This window comes from Macaca nemestrina, chromosome 8, assembly GCF_043159975.1.
Source record: "Macaca nemestrina isolate mMacNem1 chromosome 8, mMacNem.hap1, whole genome shotgun sequence".
NCBI classification, from domain to species: domain Eukaryota; kingdom Metazoa; phylum Chordata; class Mammalia; order Primates; family Cercopithecidae; genus Macaca; species Macaca nemestrina.
The window spans coordinates 4406063-4428806 of NC_092132.1; the positions used below are offsets into that span (position 1 = coordinate 4406063).

Sequence of the window (22744 nt, forward strand, 5' to 3'; positions counted from 1 at the left end):
GTGAGCCACCGCGCCCGGCCTATTTTATATTATACCTTTCTTTCTTAAAAATTGTATAAAATGAGTCATGTTTTAAGTGTTTTATAGAAGTTTGATGTTGGAATGAAACCAATGATTAGTAAATTTTTTCTTTGACTAAAACAATAATGAAATCTTTGGTTCATTTGGTGATATTTTTGGTTGATTTTCCATGTTCTTATTCTCATAGATTTTGGTTAATTTTTTTGTTACTGATACAGTGTTCAGTTGAATTTGTAGGCTTGTGGATAGGAAGTCTCAGCAGTTTATAAGTTGAACTAATATATTTCCCTTTTTCAAAAATTGGGGCTGTGTTGAATCTATGGATTGATTTGGGAGAATTGACTTACGAACAATATTGAACAATACAGTAATGGACATTGTATATCCAGTTATTTAAGTCTTTTTTTTTTTTTTTTTTTTTGAGACGGAGTCTCGCTCTGTCACCCAGGCTGGAGTGCAGTGACTGAATCTCGGCTCACTGCAAGCTTCGCCTCCCGGGTTTACGCCATTCTCCTGCCTCAGCCTCCCGAGTAGCTGGGACTACAGGCGCCCGCCACCTCGCCCGGCTAGTTTTTTGTATTTTTCAGTAGAGACGGGGTTTCACCTTGTTAGCCAGGATGGTCTCGATCCCCTGACCTCATGACCTGCCCGTCTCGGCCTCCCAAAGTGCTGGGATTATAGGCTTGAGCCACCGCGCCCGGCCCCAGTTATTTAAGTCTTGTTTAATTTTTCTAAGCAATGTGTAATAGATCTTAATGTGGCAGTCTTGGTGGTTTTTGATGATATTGTAAATAATAATTTTTGGCTTTTAAGTTTAGTTTTCTGGCCGGGCTCAGCGGCTCATGTCTGTAATCCCAGCACTTTGGGAGGCTGAGGTGGGCAGATCGCGTAAGGCCAGGAGTTCGAGACCAGCCTGGCCAACATGGTGAAACCCTGTCTTTACTAAAAATACAAAATTAGCTGGGTGAGGCGGCATGTACTTGCAGACGCAGCTACTCAGGAGGCTGAGGCACAAAAATCACTTGAACCTGGGAGGTTGAGGTTGCAGTGAGCAAAGATTGCACCACTGCACTCCAGCCTGGGCAACAGAGTGAGACTCTGTGGGGAAAAAAAAAAGTTTAATTTTACAATTCTTGGCCTAGTGTATAGAAATAGATCGTCTTACTAGTTTATCTTGTAGCCTTATTATAAATTCACTTATTAGTTCTGGTGATTTGAGTATAGAAAATCAAAATAAATCTGAATGTGTTATTGGCAAATAAAAACCGTTTTGTTTTCTGACTTTTATATCTTCATCTGTGTCTTTGCCTTGACCAGGACCTCTATTATAGTATTGAGAAATGATGAGAGGAGACAGATTTTCCTTTTTTTCCCCCTGAGGGAGAACATGTTCAGTGTTAAGTATGTTAACTTTAGTTTTGTCTGTTTTGTTTTTGTGGATATCTTTTTTCTTTCTTTTTGAGACGGAGTCTTGCTGTGTCGCCCAGGCTGGAGTGCAGTGGTGTGATCTTGGCTCACTGCAACCTCCGCCTCCCAGGTTCAAGCTGTTCCTCTGCCTTAGCCTCCCAAGTAGCTGGGACTACAGGCGCATGCCACCAAGCCCGGCTGATTTTTGTATTTTTTAGTAGAGACAGAGTTTCACCATATTGGCCAGGCTGGTCTCAAACTCCTGACGTTGTGATCCGCCTGCCTCGGCCTCCCAAAGCACTGGGATTACAGGGGTGAGCCTCTGTGCCTGGCAGATACCTTTTTTCAAATTGAAAAAGATTGCTTTTAATTCTTAGGTTTCTGAGAGGTTTTTTTTCTTTTTTTTATTATTATTATGAGAGGTTGTTGATTTTTGTCTAATGCTTTTTCTGTATCCAGTTGCTCATATGAATTTTTCTGTTTTAATTTTTATAATGTGATGAATTGTGGTGTTTAAAATTTGTATTTATCTTTATTTTTTGAGAAATGAGGTCTTGTTGTTAATATGTTGCCCAGGCTGATCTCAAGCTCCTGGGCTCAAGAAGTCCTGCTGCCTCAGCCTCCTGAGTACCTGGGATTATAGGCACGAGCCACTGTACTAATTATGAATTCGTTTTTAATGTTAAAACAATCTGTGTTGCTGAGATAAACCCCACTTGATCATGATGTATTATCCTGATTTTTTGTTTTTTTTCTTTTATAGAGACAGAGTGTTACTCTGTTGTCCAGGCTAGAATGCAGTGTCATGATCATAGCTCACTATGTCCTTGAACTCCTGGGCTCAAGCAGTCCTCCTGCCTCAGCCTCCTGAGTAGCTGGGACTATAGGTGCATGCCACCACACCTGCCTAATTTTTAAATTTTAGTAATTTTTCTAGAGCCGAGGTCTTGTTTTGTTGCCCAGGCTTTTCTTGAACTTCTTGCCTCAAAAGAGCCTCCTGCCTCAGGCTCCCAAAGTGCTTGTGTTATAGGCATGAGCCACCACGCCTGGCCTATTCTATTTTTATATAGCTAGATTTGATAATAATTTGTGCAGATTATTTGTACCTATGTTTATGAGGGATATCTGTTTGTAATTTTTTTCCTTGTAATCATTTTATCAAGTTTTCATATCAAGGTACTGGTGTTCTAATAAAATAAGTTGGAAAATGTTCCCTTTTTATGTTTATTTATATGATTAATTATGTAAAGTTTAAGAAAAACATTATAGTGATAGTAATAGTAGCACTTTCGGTGGGGTAGTATTAATTAGAAAGGAACATGAAAATAAAACATTGATGGAAATATTCTGTATCTCGGTCTAGGGTGGTAGTCATAAGGGTGGAGATAAATGTACACACGTATGTATATATGTGTATTTTAAAAGTCATTGAGCTGTTCACTTTAAGATTTGTGTATTTTATAAATTATACTATTAAAATCAGACTATAAATGTGTCTCACACTTAACATTGCATTTCTGAAAATCAAGCATTTTTCTATTTTGCAAAGGGAAAATTATATACATCAGCAAAAAACATTAAACCAGTTTCTAAAAAAACTGTAAAGACTAGATGTGAACAAAATCTAAAATGTAAGATTGAAAAGTATTTAAAACATTGTTTCCTGATTACCAGACAATATGGTTAACAGTTGTTTGTATGTGGAAAATGTGCCTGCTGTTCACTAAATATTACAATGTATGATAAAGCAATACAGCATGAAATAAAATTGCCAGAAAAAAAAGGCAGACAAAAACCTACAATAAAAAAGCACTGGGTGCTGTGGCTCATATCTGTAATCCCAGTGCTTTGGGAGGATGAGGTGGGTGGATTGCTTGAGCTCAAGAGTTTGAGACCAGCCTGAGCAATATGGCAAGACTCCGGCTCTACAAAAAATAAAAAAAAAAATTAGCTGGACATAGTGGTGTGACACTTGTAGTTCCAGCTACTTGGAAGTCTGAGGTGGGAGAATTGCTTGAGTCAAGGAGGTTGAGGCTGCGGTGAGCCGTAATCACGCCACTGCACTCCAGCCTGGGCGACAGAGCAAGACCCTGTCTCAAACAAACCAATTTCCTATAATTATGAAATGAGATTTGAGGCCTTTAGAAAGTTGAGGAAGGAGGTGAAGAGCTTGAAGCAGTCCTTGTAATTGGTCAGGGAATGGGGCAGATGGTTTTGGAGAGAATGGGGCAATTCAGGCCAAGAAGTTACTGAGATGTCCTGTCACTTCGTGTGACTATAGAGCTGGGAAGATTCTGGATGATGTTCTTTCAGTGGTTGATGAATTAGAGTAGGAAAATGGGAAACTAGAACTTCGTTTGCATTCCCATTGGCTGTATTCTTAATTCCTCTGTTTGGGATTATAGGAAGTATTAGAGTATCTGTAGAAGGAAGACTTCTTATAGCAGTCACTTTCAAGTGTTGGAGTCCCTTAATTTTCTGATTTTTGGCCTCCTTTTCAAACTGTGATTATGAGACTCTACAAGTTAAGTCCTACAAAATTTAGTTGGATTGTAACTTGAAACTTTTCCATACATACTTTTGTTTAAAATTATATATGAAGTTTTAAAGATATAAATTTATATTGGCCAAAAAATATTATGTTGAGAGATGTGTGTAGTCTTTGATGTTAAAAAAAAAGGCAAGGGAAAAATCCAGGACCTTGTTAACCAGGGAGGGAGATGTTCTGTGGGTGATGCTAGAGTGTTGTATTTCCTTCAAGGTCTGTTTTGTTACCTCCCCTACTCTTTTATTTTTCTAAGAAACAAAATACTGTTAGAGTATCATATATGTTAATACTGTTTTTTGACTGTGAAAATCTTACTGTTTTGTAGAATTGGCAGAATCAATGAGACAGTAACAAATCCTGACTATTGTATATTCTTATTTTAACTTTTATGTAACTTCATAATGGAGTTGTATACTCATGGTAGATTTTCAGTTTAGAAAAAAAACCATATTTTTTTTTTAATAGGACAAGCTTTAGGAGAAATTTTTAAAGGAACATTTGTGCCTAATTTGGTTATTGGATTATGAATACGTTTCAAATATACCAGATGTTACCATAGTAAGAATAGTCATCTTTTGTTTCCTTTTTTGACAACCATTTATAAAGATGTGAGGGGTAACAGGAAAGATGTTGATTAGGACTAGTTAATGATTCCATGGGAGGGTCTCAGTAGATTTCTGTTTGAAGCATATTCCTACTTTGAATTCCCCTTTTCTTGGCCTTAGAAAATTCAGTTCATCCTTCTTTAACAACTATTATTGTCTGTTGAATGCTAACTTTGTTTCATGTATCTTGGTAAACACTTTATTATTTCAACTCCCACTTTACAGATATGGAACTTGTGGTGACTTAAGAGTTGTATAGTTGTGAGGGCTAAGCACAGTCCTTGTATGACAGGTACCGCTGCCCTTCAAGATCTTATTCAGACGTCACCACCTGTAAAGCTTTTCTTGATACGTGCTAGTTCCTTAAAATTTCTACCGTCTTCAGTTGTAGGCTCAAATATTAGATTGGGCTTGCTTCTTCAAAATTTTATTTTGGGGATTTAGGTGAAGTTTTAGCTGTCCTGTAATCTGTAGGGTCTTGCTCATGGAAAGTACATAATGGCTCAAGGTAGAGATAATTTCGTCTTGAAATTCTGAGGGATATACTTAACCACTTAAAGTCATCAAAGCCTTAAGAGTTGAAATGCTGTTGTAATAAATTATCTATTTTCCTTACTGTGGGTTGTCTGCATATAGAGGTTCTCCTTCCTCCCCTCCCCCCTCCCCTCCCCCCTTGCCCCCCTCGCCTCCCCCCTCGCCTTCCTCCCTCGCCTCCCTCCTCCTCTCCCCCCTCCCCTCCCCCCTCCCTTCCTCCTGGATTCCAGTGATTCTCCTGCCTCAGCCTCCCAAGTAGCTGGGATTACAGGCACATGCCACCAAACCCAGATAATTTTTGCTTTTTAGTAGAGACAGGGTTTCACCATGTTGGCCAGGCTGGTCTCAAACCCCTGACATCCCAAAGTGCTGGGATTACAGGCGTAAGCCACCGTGCCCGGCCCAGTTTCACATATTTTACTATGGAAAATTTCTGGTAAAACATAGTGTGTTGAATGCATTCTTATACTCAAAATTGAGAATTAAGTGAGATTTGGCATGTTTTCTCTCTCCTTGGCCTCTGGAATCCTGGCAAGAGACTGAAAGGTTCTTTTCTTTGGAAACTGGTCTTAGCAAAGGGCTCACTTTGGACATCAGGAGAATTGGCCGCTTCTGAGGGCTGTGATATGGTTTGGCTGTGTCTCCACCCAAGTCTTATCTTGAATTCCCACATGTTGTGGGAGGAACCTGGTAGGAGGTAAATGAATCATGGGGCAAGTCTTTTTCGTCCTGTTTCTGTGGTAGTGAGTAAGTCTCACAAGATCTGATGGCTTTATAAAGAGGAGTTGTCCTGCAAAAGCACTGTCTTTGCCTGCCATCCATGTAAGTTGGGACTTGCTCCTCCTTGCCTTCCAGCGTGACTGGGAGGCCTCCCCAGCCTTGTGGAACTGTAAATCCATTAAACCTCTTTTTCTTCCCAGTCTCAGGTACGTCTTTATCAGCAGCGTGAGAACAGACTAATAATACAGGCTACTTCTCTGCTTAGCCCAACCACCAGCACATTGTGCTCACATTCAGGGCTTTAAGCCAAGGATGGACAGCCAGATATTTAAAGACAGCCTCTGTTTTCAAAATGTGAGACCAAAACAAACAGAAAAAAACAACTTGTGGGCAACAAGATGAAACAGCAAGCAGAAGGAAGCTAAAAGAAAAATATTAGTATCTCCAGAGAGCTGAGAGATTTGCACCCAGGAAAGACAAGTAGGAGTCTTCAAAAGTACTCCTATCTGGGCGCGGTTGCTCACACCTGTAATCCTAGCATTTTGGGAGGCTGAGGTGGGTGGATTGCTTGAGCCCAGGAGTTCGAGACCAGCCTGGGCAATGTGGCAAAGCCCCGTCTCTACCAAAAAATACAAAAATTAGTGGGGCATGGTGATGCACACATGTAGTCTCAGCTACTCAGGAGGCTGAAGTGGGAGGATCGCTTGAGCCTGGGAGGTCAGGGCTGCAGTGAGCCATGATTGCACCACTGCACTCCAATCTGGGCAGTAGAGTGAGACCCTGTCTCAAGAAAAGAAAATATTATGTCCAAAGAATAAGACAATTTAAGAAAGCACAAATAAACTCTGTAGAAACATTGGAAAGTAATGTCAAAGATATCTCCCAGAACATGGAAAGAAAGGACAAATTTAAGAGAAAAGAAAATAGGATGATGAATCCAGAAGGTCTAGCATACAAATAATAAGAGTTGAAAATAGTTTGTAATTATAACTGAGAAAGAAAAAAAAGGATAAAACAGCCTCAAAGAAATTATGTAAGAACATTTCCCCAAGCCAAAGGATAAGGGTTTCTGGTTTGAAGGTTCCCAAATCGTGGAACCCCTTTAGCTGCCTCTCTGACTTCCTCACAGGCCCTCTACTCCTCCTCCGTTCTTTCTAGCATCAGTGCAGGCATAATGTATTGTAATAATTATGTAACAATTTTGATATTTTTCTTTATAATGCCTATTACAATTGTTTTTTTTAATAATATTTGTTACATTTGTAACTAATTTTGTATATGTGTTTGTCTGTTTCCTTACCAGGCTAAAAACTTTTAGAGTGAGATTATATATATGTATTTTAAATTAATTTACCTTCTATATGGGCACACCTCTTGCAGTACCTAGCCTAGTATAGTAGGGGGCTCAATAAATATTTTTAGAATGTAATCTGCGGGAGGTGTGGCACATTCATGAGAGGCATGAATAAATGAAGCCAGATGGCTTTGCAATAGTAAGTTGCAGCTCGCTTTTGGCTGAGTACTGTGATGATGGGAAGTTGCTGCAACTCATCTGTGTGTTGCCACACAGCAATATGGACCTCTAGTAACAGGGTTTTCAGGAGAATTGAGAAACCCAGTAGGCCCAGATGCAACAGGGCTTAGTTGAGCTGAAGCGAGGTTGATGGAGCTAGACTGCCCAGGGTTGAGTTCTGTGTTCTAGGTACAAGTATACCTCCGAGATAATTGTGCTTTTGAATCCACACCACTGCAGTAGAGCAAATATTAAGTGTGCAATACCATTCTTACTTTTTTTAAAAAAAGTAATGCCGTAATTTACAAATACTTTATTGTTAAAACCAAAAAAAAAAAGGCTACTCATCATCTGAGCCTTCAGTGAGTCAATCTTTTGCTGGTGGTGGGTCTTGCCTTGATGTGGACCAAGGTGGTGGTTGCTGAGGGTTGGGGTGGCTTGGCAATTTCTTAAAATAAGACAAGAGTGAAATTCACTGCATTGATCGAATCTGTATATCACGATGATGTTTGGTAGTATTTTACCCATGGTAGAACTTCTTTAAAATTGGAGTCAGTCCTCTAAAACCCTGCCATTTCTTTATCAACTAGGTTTATGTAATATTCGAAATCATTTACTGTCATTTCAACAATGTTCACAGCATCTTCATCACTGGTAGATTCCTTCTCAAGAAACCACTTTCTTCATGCATTCATAAGGAAGAACCTCCTTATCTGTTCAAGTTTTATCGTGAGATTGCAGAAATTCAGCCCTATCTTTAGGCCCCCCTTCTAATTCTAGTTTTCTGCTATTTCTACCGCATCTACAATTACTTCCTCCAATAAAGTCTTAAACCCCTCAAAGTCATCTGTGATGGTTAGAATCAACTTCTTTCAAACTCCTGTTTATGTTGCCTTTTTTTTTTTTTTTTTTTTTTTTTTTTTTTTTTTTTGAGACAGAGTCTTGCTGTGTTGCCCACGCTGGAGGGCAGTGGCGCAATCTTGGCTCACTGCAACTGCCTCCCCCCAGGTTCAAGCAATTCTCCTGCCTCAGCCTCCCAAGTAGTTAGGACTACAGGTGCCCACCACCACACCCGGCTAATTTTGTTGTTGTTGTTGTTGTTGTTGTTTTAGTAGAGATGGGGTTTCACTATGTTGGCCAGGCTAGTCTTGAACTCCTGACCTCACGATCCGCCCACCTCGGCCTCCCAAAGTGCTGGGATTACAGGCATGAGTCACCGCGCCCAGCCCATGTTGCTATTTTAACCTCCTCCCATGAATCACGAATGTTGTTAATGTCATCTAGAATGGTGAATCCTTTCCAGAAGGTTTTCAAGCTACTTTGCCCAGATCCTTCAGAGGAATCACTATCTATGGCAGCTATATGTATTTCTTAAATAAAAGTCCAAATGACTCCTTGATCCACAGTCTGCTGTATTAGTCCATTCTCACACTGCTATATAGAAACTGAGACTGGGTAATTTAAAAGGAAAGAGGTTTAATTGACTCAACAGTTCTGCATGGCTGGGAAAGTCTCAGGAAACTTACAATCATGGTGAAAGGTGAAGGGAAAGCATGGCATGTCTTACATGGCAGCAGGAGAGAGGTGAGAGTGCAGGAAAAATTGCCGTTTTTAAAACCATCAGGTCTCGTGAGAACTCCCTCACTATCACAAGAACAGCATGGGGGAACTGCCCCCATGATCCAGTTACCTCCTACCAGTTCCCACCCTCAAAACATGGGGATTACAATTCCTGTTGAGATTTGGGTGGGGACACAGCCAAACCATATCAGCTGCAGAGTGGGCATTGTATTAGGCAGGCAGGAAAACACTCATCTTCTGGTACGTCTTCCTCTTAGCTTTTGGATGACAGGAGTATTGTAAATGAGAAGTAATATTTTTAAAGAAATCTTTTCTTCTGAGCAGTAGGTCTCGACAGTGGGTTTAAAATATTCAGTAAACCATACTATAAACAGATGCGCTGTCATCCAGGCTTTATTCTTCCATTTATAAAGCACAGGCAGAGTGGATTTAGCATCATTCTTAAGGGCCCTAGGATTTTCAGAATGGGAAATAAGTGTTGGCTTCAACTTAAAATCACCAGCTACATTAGCCCCTAGTGAGAGTCAGCCTGTCCTCTGAAGCTTTGAAGCCAAGCATTGACTTCACCTCTAGCTGTCAAAGTCCTAGATGGCATCTTCTAATTTCTTCTTCATTGTGTCATTTAGTGTAGCCACATTAATCAGTGATCTTAGCTAGGTCTTTTGGACAACTTGGTATGGCTTCTCCACTGGCACTTGCTGCTTCATCTTGCACTTCTATGCTATGGAGATGGCTTTTTTCCTTCAACCTTATGAACCAACCTCTGCTAGCTTCAGACTTTTTTTTCTGTAGCTTCCTTACCTCAATTTATAGAATTGAAGATGGGCTTGCTCTGGATTAGTCTTTGGTAAGGGAATGTTGTTACTGTTTGATCTATCCAGACCACCAAAACCTCGGTGTTGACAATAAGGCTGTTCTGCTTTCTTATCATTTGTGTATTCAGTGGAGTAAAATTTGTATTTCCTTCAGTAACTTTTCCTTTGCATTCACAATGAGGCTTTTTGGCACAAGAAGCCTAGCTTTTGGCTTCTTTCAGCTTTCGACATGCTTTCTTCTCTAGGCTTAATCATTTCTGGCTTTTGATTTAAAGTGAGAGGTATGGGAGTGTTTGTTTCACTTGAACACTTAACAGGCCGTTGTAGGGTTATTAGTTGGCTTAATTTCAGTATTGTTGTGTCTGGGAATAGGGAGGCCTTAGGAGAATGGGGAGAGATGAGGCAGCAGCGGGTTGGTGGAGCAGTTAGAATACACACACGTATCAACTAAGTTCGCTATCTTACATGGGTGCCACGTGTGGCACCCCAAGACAGTTATAATAGAAATATCAAATATCATGAATCAGCATCACAAAAATAATAATAATGAAAAAGTTTGAAATAATTGTGAGCATTACCAAGATGTAACACATTTAGTAAAGTGGGCATGTGCTGTTGGAAAAATGATGCCCATAGACTTGCTTGATGCAGGGTTGCCACAAACCCTTTAATTTGTTTTTTGTTGTTGTTGTTTTGTTTTTTAAAAAAGGCAGTTGGACGGATTGTCAATTTCTATGATTGTTGGGGAAGGCAAATTATACAGGGCCAGGGAAGATGGTACAGGTTGAGTATCCCTAATCCGAAAATCTGAAATTCGATATGCTCCCAAATACTCAGCTTTTTTGAGCGCCAATATGATGTTCAAAGGAAACTTGTTGGAGCATTGCGGATTTTGTATTTTCTGATTTGGGATGCTCAACCAGTGAGTATAATGCAAATATTCCAAAATCTGAAAAATAAATCTGAAACTCTTCTGGTCCTAAACATTTAAGTAAGGGATACTGACTCAGAGAAGAGGGCAGAAAGGACCAGAGTGGTTATTCAACAGGTTAGTAGATTGAACCAGCACAAGATAAAGCAAGCATGTGTTGGAATGTCTAATATAAATTTTTTCGCTAGGACCAGTTGGAATATCCGATTGTGTCTTCTTCGTTCGGTAAATCGGATTGAGCAACTGTCTTCATAGTACTGAAAATAGTAGAAACAGTGAGATCTGCTTGTTCGGTCTTCACTGGTATTCTTAGTATAGGCTTCAATCTTAATAAATGTGAGTTTCTTAAGACATTGTGTCAAGTAACTCATTTCACTGATTTACTTGTTATTGGTATGTAAATATTGTACTTATTTTTGAGGTATATGTGATACCTGAATACAATATGTGATGATCAAATCAGGGTAATTAGGATATCACCTCAAACATTTTTCTTTCCTTTGTGTTGGGAACATTACAATTCTCATTTTAAAATATACAATAAATTATTAACTGATTTTCTTGCTGTACTAACCAATACTAGAACTTATTCCTTCTAACTATATTTTTGTACTCCTTAACCTACTTCTCTTTATCCCCTGTACCCTTTCCCTTCCCAGCCTCTGGTAACCACCACTCTACTCTGTACTTCCATGGGATTCACTTTTTTTAAGCTCCTAACTGTGAATGAGAACATGCCATATTTGTCTTTTTGTACCTGGCCTATTTCACTTAAGGTAATGACCTCTGGTTCCACTCATGTTGCTGTAGCTGACAAGATTTCGTTCTTCTGTTGCTGAATAATATTCCATTGTGTATATATACCACATTGTCCATGTGGATTCCATATCTTGGCTGTTGTGAATAGTGCTGTAATAAGAATGGGGATGCAGATACCATTTCAATATACTGATTTCCTTTCTTTTGAATATGTATTCAGTATTGGGAGTGCTGGATCGTATATTTTATTTTTGATTTTTTGAGAGACTTCCACACTGTTTTACATAATGGCTATACAGCTTTACATTCCTACCAACAGAGTGTGTAAGCGTTCCTCTTTCTCTGCATCCTTGCCAGCACTTGTTATTTTTTGTCTTTTTTGTAATAGGTATTATAACTGAGGTGAGTTGGTATCTCATTGTGATTTTAATTTGTATTTTCCTGATGATAGTGGTGTTGAGCATTTTTTCCATATATACCTGTTGGCCTTTTGTATGTCTTCTAGTGAGAAATGTCTGTTCAGATCTTGTGCCCATTTTTAAAACAGGATTATTTGTAATTTTGAGGTTTTTTTTAGAGACAGGATCTGGTATGTTGTGTCTTCATTCTCATTGGTTTCAAATAACTTACTTATTTCTGTCTTCATTTCTTATTTACCCAGTAGTTGTTCAGGAAGAGCAGGTTGTTCAGTTTCCATGTAGTTGTGAGGTTTTGAGTGAGTTTCTTAATTCTGAGTTCTAATTTGATTGCACTGTGGTCTGAGAGACCCTTTGGTATGATTTCCATTCTTTTGCATTTGCTGAGGAGTGTTTTACTTCCAATTATGTAGTCAGTTTTAGAGTAAGTGTGATATGGTGCTGAGAAGAATGTGTATTCTGTTAATCTGGGGTGGAGAGTTCTGTAGATGTCTATTAGGTCCACTTGGTCCAGAGCTGAGTTCAAGTCCTGAATGTCCTTGTTGATCTTCTGTCTTGTTGATTTTGTCTTATATTGACAGTGGGGTGTTAAGGTCTCCCGCTATTATTATGTGGAAGTCTAAATCTCTTTGTAGGTCTCTAAGAGCTTTATGAATCTGGGTGTTCCTGTATTGGGTGCATATATATTTAGGATAGCTAGCTCTTCTTGTTGCATTGATCTCTTTACCATTGTGTAATGCCCTTCTTTGTCTTTTTTGATCTTTGTTGGTTTAAAGTCTGTTTTATTAGAGACTAGGATTGCAACCTCTGCTTTTTTTTTTTTTTTTTTTTTTTTTTTTGCTTTCCATTTGCTTGGTAAATATTCCTCCATCCCTTTATTTTGAGCCTGTGTGTGTCTTTGCACGTGAGATGGGTCTCCCAAATACAGCACACCAATGAGTCTTGACTCTTTATCCAGTTTGCCAGTCTGTGTCTTTTAATTGGGACATTTAGCCCATTTACATTTAAGGTTAATCTGGGACACAGCTAAAGCAGTGTTCAGAGGGAAATTTATAGCACTAAATGTCCATAGGAGAAAGCAGGAAAGATCTAAAATTGACACACTAACATGACAATTAAAAGAACTAGAGAAGGAAGAGCATACAAATTCAAAAGCTAGCAGAAGACAAGAAATAACTAAGATTAGAGCAGAACTGAAGGAGATAGAGGCACAAAAAACCCTTCAAAAATCAGTGAATCCAGGAGCTGGTTTTTTGAAAAGATTAACAAGATAGACTGCTAGCCAGATGAATAAACAAGAAAAGAGAGAAAATCAAAGAGACACAATAAAAAATGATAAAGGGGATATCACCACTGATCCCATAGAAATACAAACTACCATCAGAGAATACTATAAACACTTGTATACAAATAAACTGGAAAACCTAGAAGAAATGGATAAATTCCTGGACACACACACCCTCCCAAGATGAAGTCGAATTCCTGAATAGACCAATAACAAGTTCTGAAATTGAGGCAGTAATTAGTAGCCTACCAACCAAAAAAAAGCCCAGGACCAGACAGATTCACAGCTGAATTCTACCAGAGGTACAAAGAGGAGCTGGTACAATTCCTTTTGAAACTATTCCAAACAATGGAAAAAGAGGGACTCTTCCCTAACTCATTTTATGAGGCCAGTATCATCCTGATACCCAAACCTGGCAGACACACAAGAAAAAAAGAAAATTTCCTCGATGAACATCAGTGCGAAAATCCTCAATAAAATGCTGGCAAACTGAATCCAGCAGCACATCAAAAAGCTTATCCACCATGATCAAGTCAGCTTCATCCCTGGGATGCAAGACTTGTTCAGCATACGCAAATCAATAAACATAATCCATAACATAAACAGAACCAATGGCAAAAACCACATGATTATCTCAATAGATGCAGAAAATGCCTTCAATAAAATTCAACACCCCTTCATGCCAAAACTCTCAATAAACTAGTTATTGATGGGACATATCTCAAAATAATAAGAGCTATTTATGACAAACCCACGGCTAATGTCACTGAATGGGCAAAAGCTGGATGCATCCCCTTTGAAAACCGGCACAAAACAAGGATGCCCTCTCTCACCACTCATATTCAACAAAGTATTGGAAGTTCTGGCCAGGGCAGTCAGGCTAGAGAAAGAAAGAAAGGGTATTCAGATAGGAAGAGAGGAAGTCAGATTGTCTCTGCAGATGACATGATTGTGTATTTAAAAAACCCCATCATCTCAACCCAAAATCTCCTTAAGCTGATAAGCAACTTCAGCAAAGTCTCAGGATACAAACTCAGTGTGCAAAAATTACAAGCATTCCTATACACCGATAATAGACAAACAGCCAAATCATGAGTGAACTCCCATTCACAATTGTTACAAAGAGAATAAAATACCTAGGAATCCAACTTACAAGGGATGTGAAGAACCTCTTCAAGGAGAACTACAAACCGCTGCTCAAGGAAATAAGAGAGGATACAAACAAATGGAAAAACATTCCATGTTCATGGATAGGAAGAATCAATATCGTGAAAATGGCCATACGGCCCATAGTAATTTATAGATTAGATGCTATCCCCATCAAGCTCCCATTGACTTTCTTCACAGAATTAGAAAAACCTATTTTAAATTTCATATGGAACCAAAAAAGAGCCTGCATAGCTAAGACAATCCTAAGCAAAAAGAACAAAGCTGGAGGCATCATGCCACCTGACTTCAAACTATACTACAAGGCTACAGTATACCACACAGTATGGTAGTGGTACCAAAACAGATATCATGGTACTGGTACCAAAACAGATAGACCAGTGGAACAGAGGCCTCAGAAATAACACCATACATCTACAACCGTCTGATCTTCGACAAACCTGACAAAAACAAGCAATGGGGGAAAGATTTCCCTATTTAATAAATGGTGTTGGGAAAACTGGCTAGACATATGTAGAAAATTGAAACTGGATCCCTTCCTTACATCTTATACAAAAATTAAATCAAGATGGATTAAAGACATAAATGTAAGACCTAAAACCATAAAAACCCTAGAAGAAAACCTAGGCAATACCATTCAGGACATAGGCATGGGCAAAAACTTCATGACTAAAACACCAAAAGCAATGGCAACAAAAGCCAGATTGACAGATGGCGTCTAATTAAACTAAGAGCTTCTGCATGGCAAAAACAAACCAAAAAAGCTATCATCAGAGGGAACAGGCAACCTACAGAACAGGAGAAAATGTTTATAATCTGTCCATCTGACAAAGGACTAATATCCAGAATCTTCAAAGAACTTTAATTTACAAGAAAAAAACAATCCCATCAAAAAGTGGGTGAAGGATATGAACAGACACTTCTCAAGAAGACATTTATGTGGCCAATAAACATATGAAAAAAAGCTCATCATCACTGGTCATTAGAGACATGCAGTTCAAAACCGCAATGAAATACCATCTCACACCAGTTAGAATGGCCATCATTAAAAATTCAGGAAACAACAGAAGCTGGAGAGGATGTGGAGAAATAGGAACACGTTTACACTGTTGGTGGGAGTGTAAATTAATTCAACCATTGTGGAAGACAGTGTAGCAATTCCTCAAGGATCTAGAACCAGAAATACCATTTGACCCAGCAATCCCATTATTGGGTATATACCCAAAGGATTATAAATCATTCTATAAAGACACATGCACACGTATGTTTATTGCAGCACTGTTCGCAATAGCAAAGACTTGGAACCAACCCAAGTGCCCATCAATGATAGACTGGATAAAGAAAATGTGGTGGCCGGGCGGTGGCTCACGCCTGTAATCCAAGTACCTTGGGAGGCTGAGGCGGGTGGATCGCCTGAGGTCAGGAGTTCAAGACCAGCTCTGACCAACATGGCAAAACCCCATCTCTACTAAAAATACAAAAATTAGCCATGCGTGGTGGTGTGCGCCTGTAATCCCAGGTACCCAGGAGGCTGAGGCAGGAGAATCACTGGAACCCGGGGGCCAGAGACTGCAGTGAGCCAAGATTGTGCCGTTGTACTCCAGACTGGGTGACAGAGCAAGACTCCCATCTCAAAAAAAAAAAAAAAAAAAAAAAAAGTGGCACATATACACCATGGAATACTATGTAGCCATAAAAAAGGATGAGTTCATGTCCTTTGCAGGGACATGGATAAAGCTGGAAACCATCATTCTCAGCAAACTAACACAGGAACAGAAAACCACTCATAAAGTGGGGGATGAACAGTGACAACACATGGACACAGGGAGGGGAACATCACACACCCAGGGCCTGTCACGGGGTCGGCGCGGGTAGGGGAGGGATAGCGTTACGAGAAATATTCCTAATGTAGACGACGGGTTGATGGGTGCAGCAAACCACCATGACATGTGTATACCTATATAACAAACCTGCACGTTCTGCACCTGTATCCCAGAACTTAAAAGTATTTTTTTTTAAAAAGCCAGATCTCGCTTTCTTGCCCAAGCTGGAGTTCATTGAGCATGATTTTAGTTCAATGTAACCTCCAGTTCCTTCTATTGAGTTTTCTGAGCTCTTCATAGATTCTGGTTATTAATCCATTGTCAGATGGGTAGTTGCAAATACTTTCTCCCGTTCTTTTTGTTGCCTTTTTGCTTTGTTAATTGTGTCTTTTGCTGTGCAGAGGCTTTTTATCTTGATGTAATGCCATTTGTCTTTATTTTTGCTTTAGTTGTCTGTATTTTTGAGGTCTTATATTGAAAAATTCTTGTCGAGATCAGTGTCCAGAAGTGTTTCCCCAGTATTTTCTTATAGTAATTCCATAGTTTCAGGTCTTAGAGTTGAGTCTTTAATTCCATGTGGATTTGCTATTTTGTGTATGGTGAGAGAGAGAGAGATGTAATTTCATTGTCCTGCATACAGTTATCCAGTTTTCTCGGCACCAGGTATTAAAGGAACTATCATTTCCCCATTACATGAACTCGGAGGCTTCCTCAAAAATGAATTGGTTGTAAATGTATGGATTTATATTTGAGATCTCCAGAGTTTCATTGCTCTATGTGTTTTTATGCCAGTACCATGCTGATTTGGTTACTATAGCTTATTGTAACTTTTGAAGTCAGGTAGTGTAATGTCTCCAGCTGTGTTCTTTTTGCTCAGGATTGCTTTGGCTATTCAGGGTCTTTTGTGGTTCCATATAAATTTTAGGATTTTTTTTTTCCTGTTTCTGTGAAGAGTGTCATTGGTATTTTTATAGGGATAGCATTGAATCTGTAAATTGCTTTGGGTATTGTTGCCATTTTAACAATATTATTTCTTCCAATCCATGAACATGAAATATTTTTCAATTTTTTTGTGTGTGTCCTCTTCAGTTTCTTTCTCTTCTTTTCTCTTTTTGAGACAGTCTCACTTCATCACCCAGGCTGGAATTCAGTGGCACAATCTCGGCTCATTGCAACCCCCACCTCCCGGGTTCAAGCTATTCTCGTGGCTCAGCTTCTCAAGTAGCTGGGATTACAGGCATGTGACACCATGCCTGGCAAATTTTTGTAATTTTAGTAGAGTTGGGGTTTCACCATGTTGGCTAGGCTGGTTGTGAACTCCTGGCCTCTAGTGATGCGCCTGCCTTGACCTACCAAAGTGCTGGGATTAAGGCATGAGCCACCATACCGAGCCCCTCTTCAATTTCTTTCACCAATGTTTTATAGTTTTCCTTATATAGATAATTTACTTCTTTGGTTAAATTGACTCCTAGGTATTTGATATTTTTTGTAGCTGTTGTAAATGTGATTGCTTTCTTGATTTATTTTATACATTGTTCGTTGTTGGTGTATATAAATGCTACTTATTTTCGTATGTTGATTTTGCATCCTGCTACTTTACTGAATTTATCAGTTCTAAAAGCTTTTTGGTGAAGTCTTTAGGTTTTTCTAAGTATAAGATCGTGTCATCTGTCAACAAGACTAATTTGACATCTTCCTTGTCAATTTAGATATCCTTTATTTCTCTTGCCTAATTGCTCTGGTCGGGACTTTCAGTACTGTGTTGAATAAAAGTGGTGAGAGTGGGCATCCTTGTATTGTTTCAGATCACAGAGGAAAGGCCTTCGCTTTTTCCCTCAGCTTGATGTTAGTTTGTGAATTTGTCGTATATGGCCTTCTATTATTTTGAGATACGTTCATTCTATACCCTGTTTTTTGGGAATTTTTATCATGAAGGGATGTTGAATTTTATCAAATGCTTTTTCTTCATCTATTGAGATGAGACCGTATGGTTTTTTCTCCTTTGTTCTGTTAATGTGATATATCACATTTATTGATTTGTATATGTTGAACTCTCCTTGCATCCCTGGGATGAATCCTACTTGATCATGGTAATTGATCTTTTGAACGTGTTGTTTAATTCAGTTTGCTAGTATTTCATTGAGGATATTTGTGTTTACGTTCATCAGTGATGTTGGCCTGTAGTTTTCTTTTTTTGTTGCATCCTTGTCTGGTTTTGTTATCAAGGTAATACAGCCCTTGTAAAATGATTTTGGAAATATTCTCCCCTCTTCAATATTTTTGAGTAGAAGAGTTTGCAGTAGAATTGGTATTACTTCTTAAAATACTTTTTGTAAAATTCATCAGTGAAGCCATCAGGTTGTGGGCTTTTCTTTGATGGGAGACTCTCTATTACACCTTGTATCATTGACTCATTAATTGGCTTATTGAGGCTTTCTGTTTCTTCATGGTTCAATCTTGATAGGTTGTATGTGTCCAAGAATTTATCAGTTTCTTCCAGCTTTTCTAATTTGTTAGCAAATATTGTTCATCGTAGTCTCTTTAAGAGTCTTTGTATTTCTGCAATAATGGGTATAGTGGCTGAGTTTCAAGAAAACCAAGGGAATCTTGGTTAACTCTTTTTGGTTTATTTTTCTTTTGGTAATTGTCTTTTATTTCCTGGCCTAGAAAGTCCCTTAGCCAGAGTCAGAAGCCCACCTAGATTCAAGGGGAGGAAATACAGATTCCATGTATTAACAGAAAGTGTATCAAAGTCACATTGGAAAAAGGGCATATTAAACATTAAGTAATTTAATGTTAGCTGCTTTGTCTAGTAAAATTAATTTAGAAAATTTAGGTTAGCTTTTTATGAGAAAATAAAATCAAGTGTTATAGAAAAGACCAAAATGATTGAGAAGATAACTTTTATACCAGTTTAGTTTAAGGAGTCACTTTAACTAGAAATATTACCCAGATTCTTAAAGCTCTTCAAGTTAGGTCATAATTTCTTTTAATTTAGCTGTCTCAATTTGCTTTCCTTTGCTTATTCTCACTTATTCTAACAGCAAGCTACTCGTCTTTTTGACACCCTCCCTCCCTTTACAGCTTCAGCAAACATCTCAAGTTTTATTAAAGGGTAAGTGTACTTAAAGCATAATGAGGTGGTTCTCTTGGTGGGATCTTAACATGTACAGTAATTATAAATGAGGTAATTCTGGAGTAAAGAGTAGGGTGTTTATTATGTTCGTTGCATTTTTTCCCCCTTTTTTGTATGTGCTGCTTTATGTAGCATTACATCAGGTTGTGGGTTGAGCCTTGGAACTTAACTCCAGAGTTTATTAACACTTGTTTCTTCACATCTGGACTTGGAACTGCCCTATTTCTTCAAGAGAAGAAGAAAGAGTTAGGCACTGAGAACCCTTGATATGTTTCCTATGTTAATTAAAGGGAGAACTAAAGTTGTAGACAGCTGAGCAGCAATTATTGACATTCCATCTTCTCTCCCATTCCAGTCCGCATTTGGTCTCTTGCCTACAGTGATTTAAACTGGGCAGCCTGGCTGAGCTAGGACTCAGTAAAGTGCAGTCAGCAGACTAGTATTGGTGCTGGAACTATTAACAGCTTAGGACAAGATAAGGAAATTTGGTGTAAGCATCTAGACACCTTACGGCAATTTGATAGTGATTTTATATCGAAATTCTAATGACGGAAATTTTGTGTTTGGCTTAGGTATGTCTTTTTTTAAAAAAAACTTCATTTTTCTAGAAATTCCTTTTCATTGTATTTTACAAAAGAATTGGTCTGTGATAGGTTGGAAATTAAAACTGGTTCTTCATCACAGATGAGAAGGACTGGTCTAAGCCATGTAAAAACAGTTTTTGGTTTTAAAATCTTTTCATTTCTGCTTTGATAATTTATTGAAAAAGATATTCTGTAGTGTGCAGAAGTGGCAGATCTCTGTGAATAATTAATCTTGAAAAGTTTTTAAAAATGTAATTGGTCACAGAAACAAGGGCTACGATAACAAAGTCCTGTGAAAAGATTACCTTTCCATGGTGAGGGGGTGAAAGAAGACGTTCTTCATTTAGAGACAGACAAAGAATTGGCAGCCCCAGCTGTTCAACTTTAGCCAAGAATCAGAAACAAATACAGAACCACACAAACAACACAGGGAAGTCTGTTAATTGGTAGAAACAGAATAGTCATTGTAGCAGAAAGCAACTCTTGAAACTTGTCATTCTGTAGTTGAGGCCATTTTTTTGAACTGACCAACCTGTGATGAGTGCCCAAGGAGGTGACCCAGATGCCAGGATCTCAGAACCCTCAAGACCAACAAAAAGACAAACATGAAGACATGTGAATGCCACCAACAGGGTACTTGGGAGGATAACAGCATGAGGCACAGACCTTCCCGGAGAGAGTTGAAGAAGGCCTGATGGCAAATATATTGCCTATTTGAGAATTTATAGCACAGATCAGATTTTGACAAGCAGATAAAACATTAAAGTGTAAAACAAAATAGCATTCTTTTTTTTTTTTTTTTTTTTTTTTTTTTTTTCTTTTGCTAAGTTCTGAAAGGATAGGAGCAAAATCACATTCTATAGTGGAAAACTGCTTCATTCTGGTAACATTGCAACAGAGGTTTATCTTGTAAAAAATGTTTTGGCCTAGTTTTTGAAGATAAATGATAGTTTTATTTGTTCTTTCCTAACCTTTATGTTTTACTACCCCACCCTTTTTTTGGGGGTGTGGGGCAGCTATGGTACTTGGCAGTGACTTCTAAAACAATGCTGTACGCAAGTGGTAATGGTGGGCATCCATGTCTTATTTCCAGTTTGGGGAGGGGAAATTTTTTCCCACTAGTATTTACATTTCATATAGATACTCTTCATCAGATGTACGAAATCTCATCCTATTTCTAGTTTGCTACGAGTTTTTATCATGAGTGGTTGGTAAACTTTATCATATGTGTTTTCTGCATGTATCAAGGTAACTGGCTGTTCTTTCTGAAAATGTGGTAAATTACACTGATTGCTTTTTGAATGAATACCTTTCTTTTATTCCTAGAGTAAACTTTTGGTCATGACATGTTATTCCTTTAAAATATTGCTGGATTAAGTATGCAAATTGTTAAGATTTTTGCATCTGTGTTTATAAGAAAGGTAGACTTATATCATTTCTCATCCTGTTCTGTCAGGTTTTGATATCACTGTTCTGCAGGTGTCATAAAACAAGTTGGGAAATGTTCTGTATCTGTTTTCTGGAAGAATTTGTGTAAGATTAACATTTCTTAGTTTGTTGAAAGAATTAAAATGTTCCTTTGTGGGGAGGATTTTAGATGGACTATTTTAAATAGAACAGTCTAGTTTCATTTTATATTGTTTCATTTTGCTGTGTTGTGTTTTGCAAGGAATTGTGCTTATCTAAATTTTCAAATTCATTGGCATAAAGTTATTAATAATCCCTTATTGTATTACTCATTATCTCTTACCTCTTATCTTCTCCATTATTGATGTTGCTGGTTTCTCCTGACTCATTTTATCTTTGATCAGTCTTTCGAGAGGTGTTTCAGTTTTTTTTAGAAGAGTAACTTTTGATTTTGTTTTGCTTTTAAGTTGTCCTTTTAAATATGCATTCTTCTTTTAATTAAAAAATTTTCATTGGTACATAGTGGGTATATATATAAATTTATGGGGTACATGAGATGTGTTCATATAGGCATACAGTGCATCATAATCACATCAGGCTAAATGGGGTATCCATCACCTCAAACATTTCTCATTTTTTTGGTGTTACAAACATTTTAATTATACTCTTAGTTATTTTTAAATGTACATTTTTGTTGGCTGTAATCCCTAGTTGTGCTACCAAATACTAGATGTTATGCATTCTCTTTTTCTGTAAATTAACCATCCTCCCTTCACAGATGTATATTCTTAGAGATACTCAACTATCACTTCTAATACATGAATTTAAATATGTAATTTTTTTTTTTTTTTAAAGGAGACAGGGTTGTGCTCTGTTGCTCAGGCTGGAGTGCAGTGATACAGTCATAACTTAAGCTCTGGGGCTTAAGCAGTCCTCCTGCCTCAGCCTCCCAAGGAGCTGGGACTATAGGCACACACCACCATGCCCAGCTAATTTTAAAATTATTTTGTAGGGATCTCACTGTGTTGCCCAGGCAGGTCTTGAACTTCTGGCCTCAAGCTGTCCTCCCATCTCAGCCTCCAAAAGTGCTGGGATTACAGGCATGATTCCCTGTGTCCTGCCAAACATATAGATTTTACTCTAAGCATAGCTCTGTCTACTTTCACAGTTTTGATATTTCTTTTCAGTGCATTATTTAATTCAAAATACTTTTGAGTCTCTTTTCGACTTAAAGGGTTACTTGAAATACACTGCTTAATTTCCTGACAATGGAACATTTTCTAGTTATTTTGTAGTTGTTGTCTAGCCTAATGCTAGACACAGAATATACTTTGAATAATTTTAGTCCCTTGATATTTATTGAATCTTGCTCTTTCACTCAGCATATGGGCAACTTTAGAAAATATTTCTTGTGTACTTGCAAAGATTATGTATTATCCTATTAGGTATAGTGTCAGTTAGATCAGATTTGTTCATCGTGCTCTTCAGATCT

General features: G+C 38.3%; 1 protein-coding gene across 33 annotated transcripts in view; it reads left to right on the plus strand.

The window, feature by feature from the left end:
• The window catches only part of LOC105488506 (protein tyrosine kinase 2), a 357242-nt gene that overhangs the window by 84425 nt on the left and 250073 nt on the right, over positions 1 to 22744 (plus strand). Inside the window, exon 1 of one of the 33 annotated variants that reach the window (XM_071067737.1) lies at positions 6023 to 6041. The exons of the other annotated variants lie outside the window; for them this stretch is intronic. The gene's annotated coding sequence lies outside the window, so the exon portion shown is untranslated. Of the gene's footprint in view, positions 1 to 6022; positions 6042 to 22744 lie in introns of those variants that run through there. 33 annotated transcript variants of the gene reach the window in all.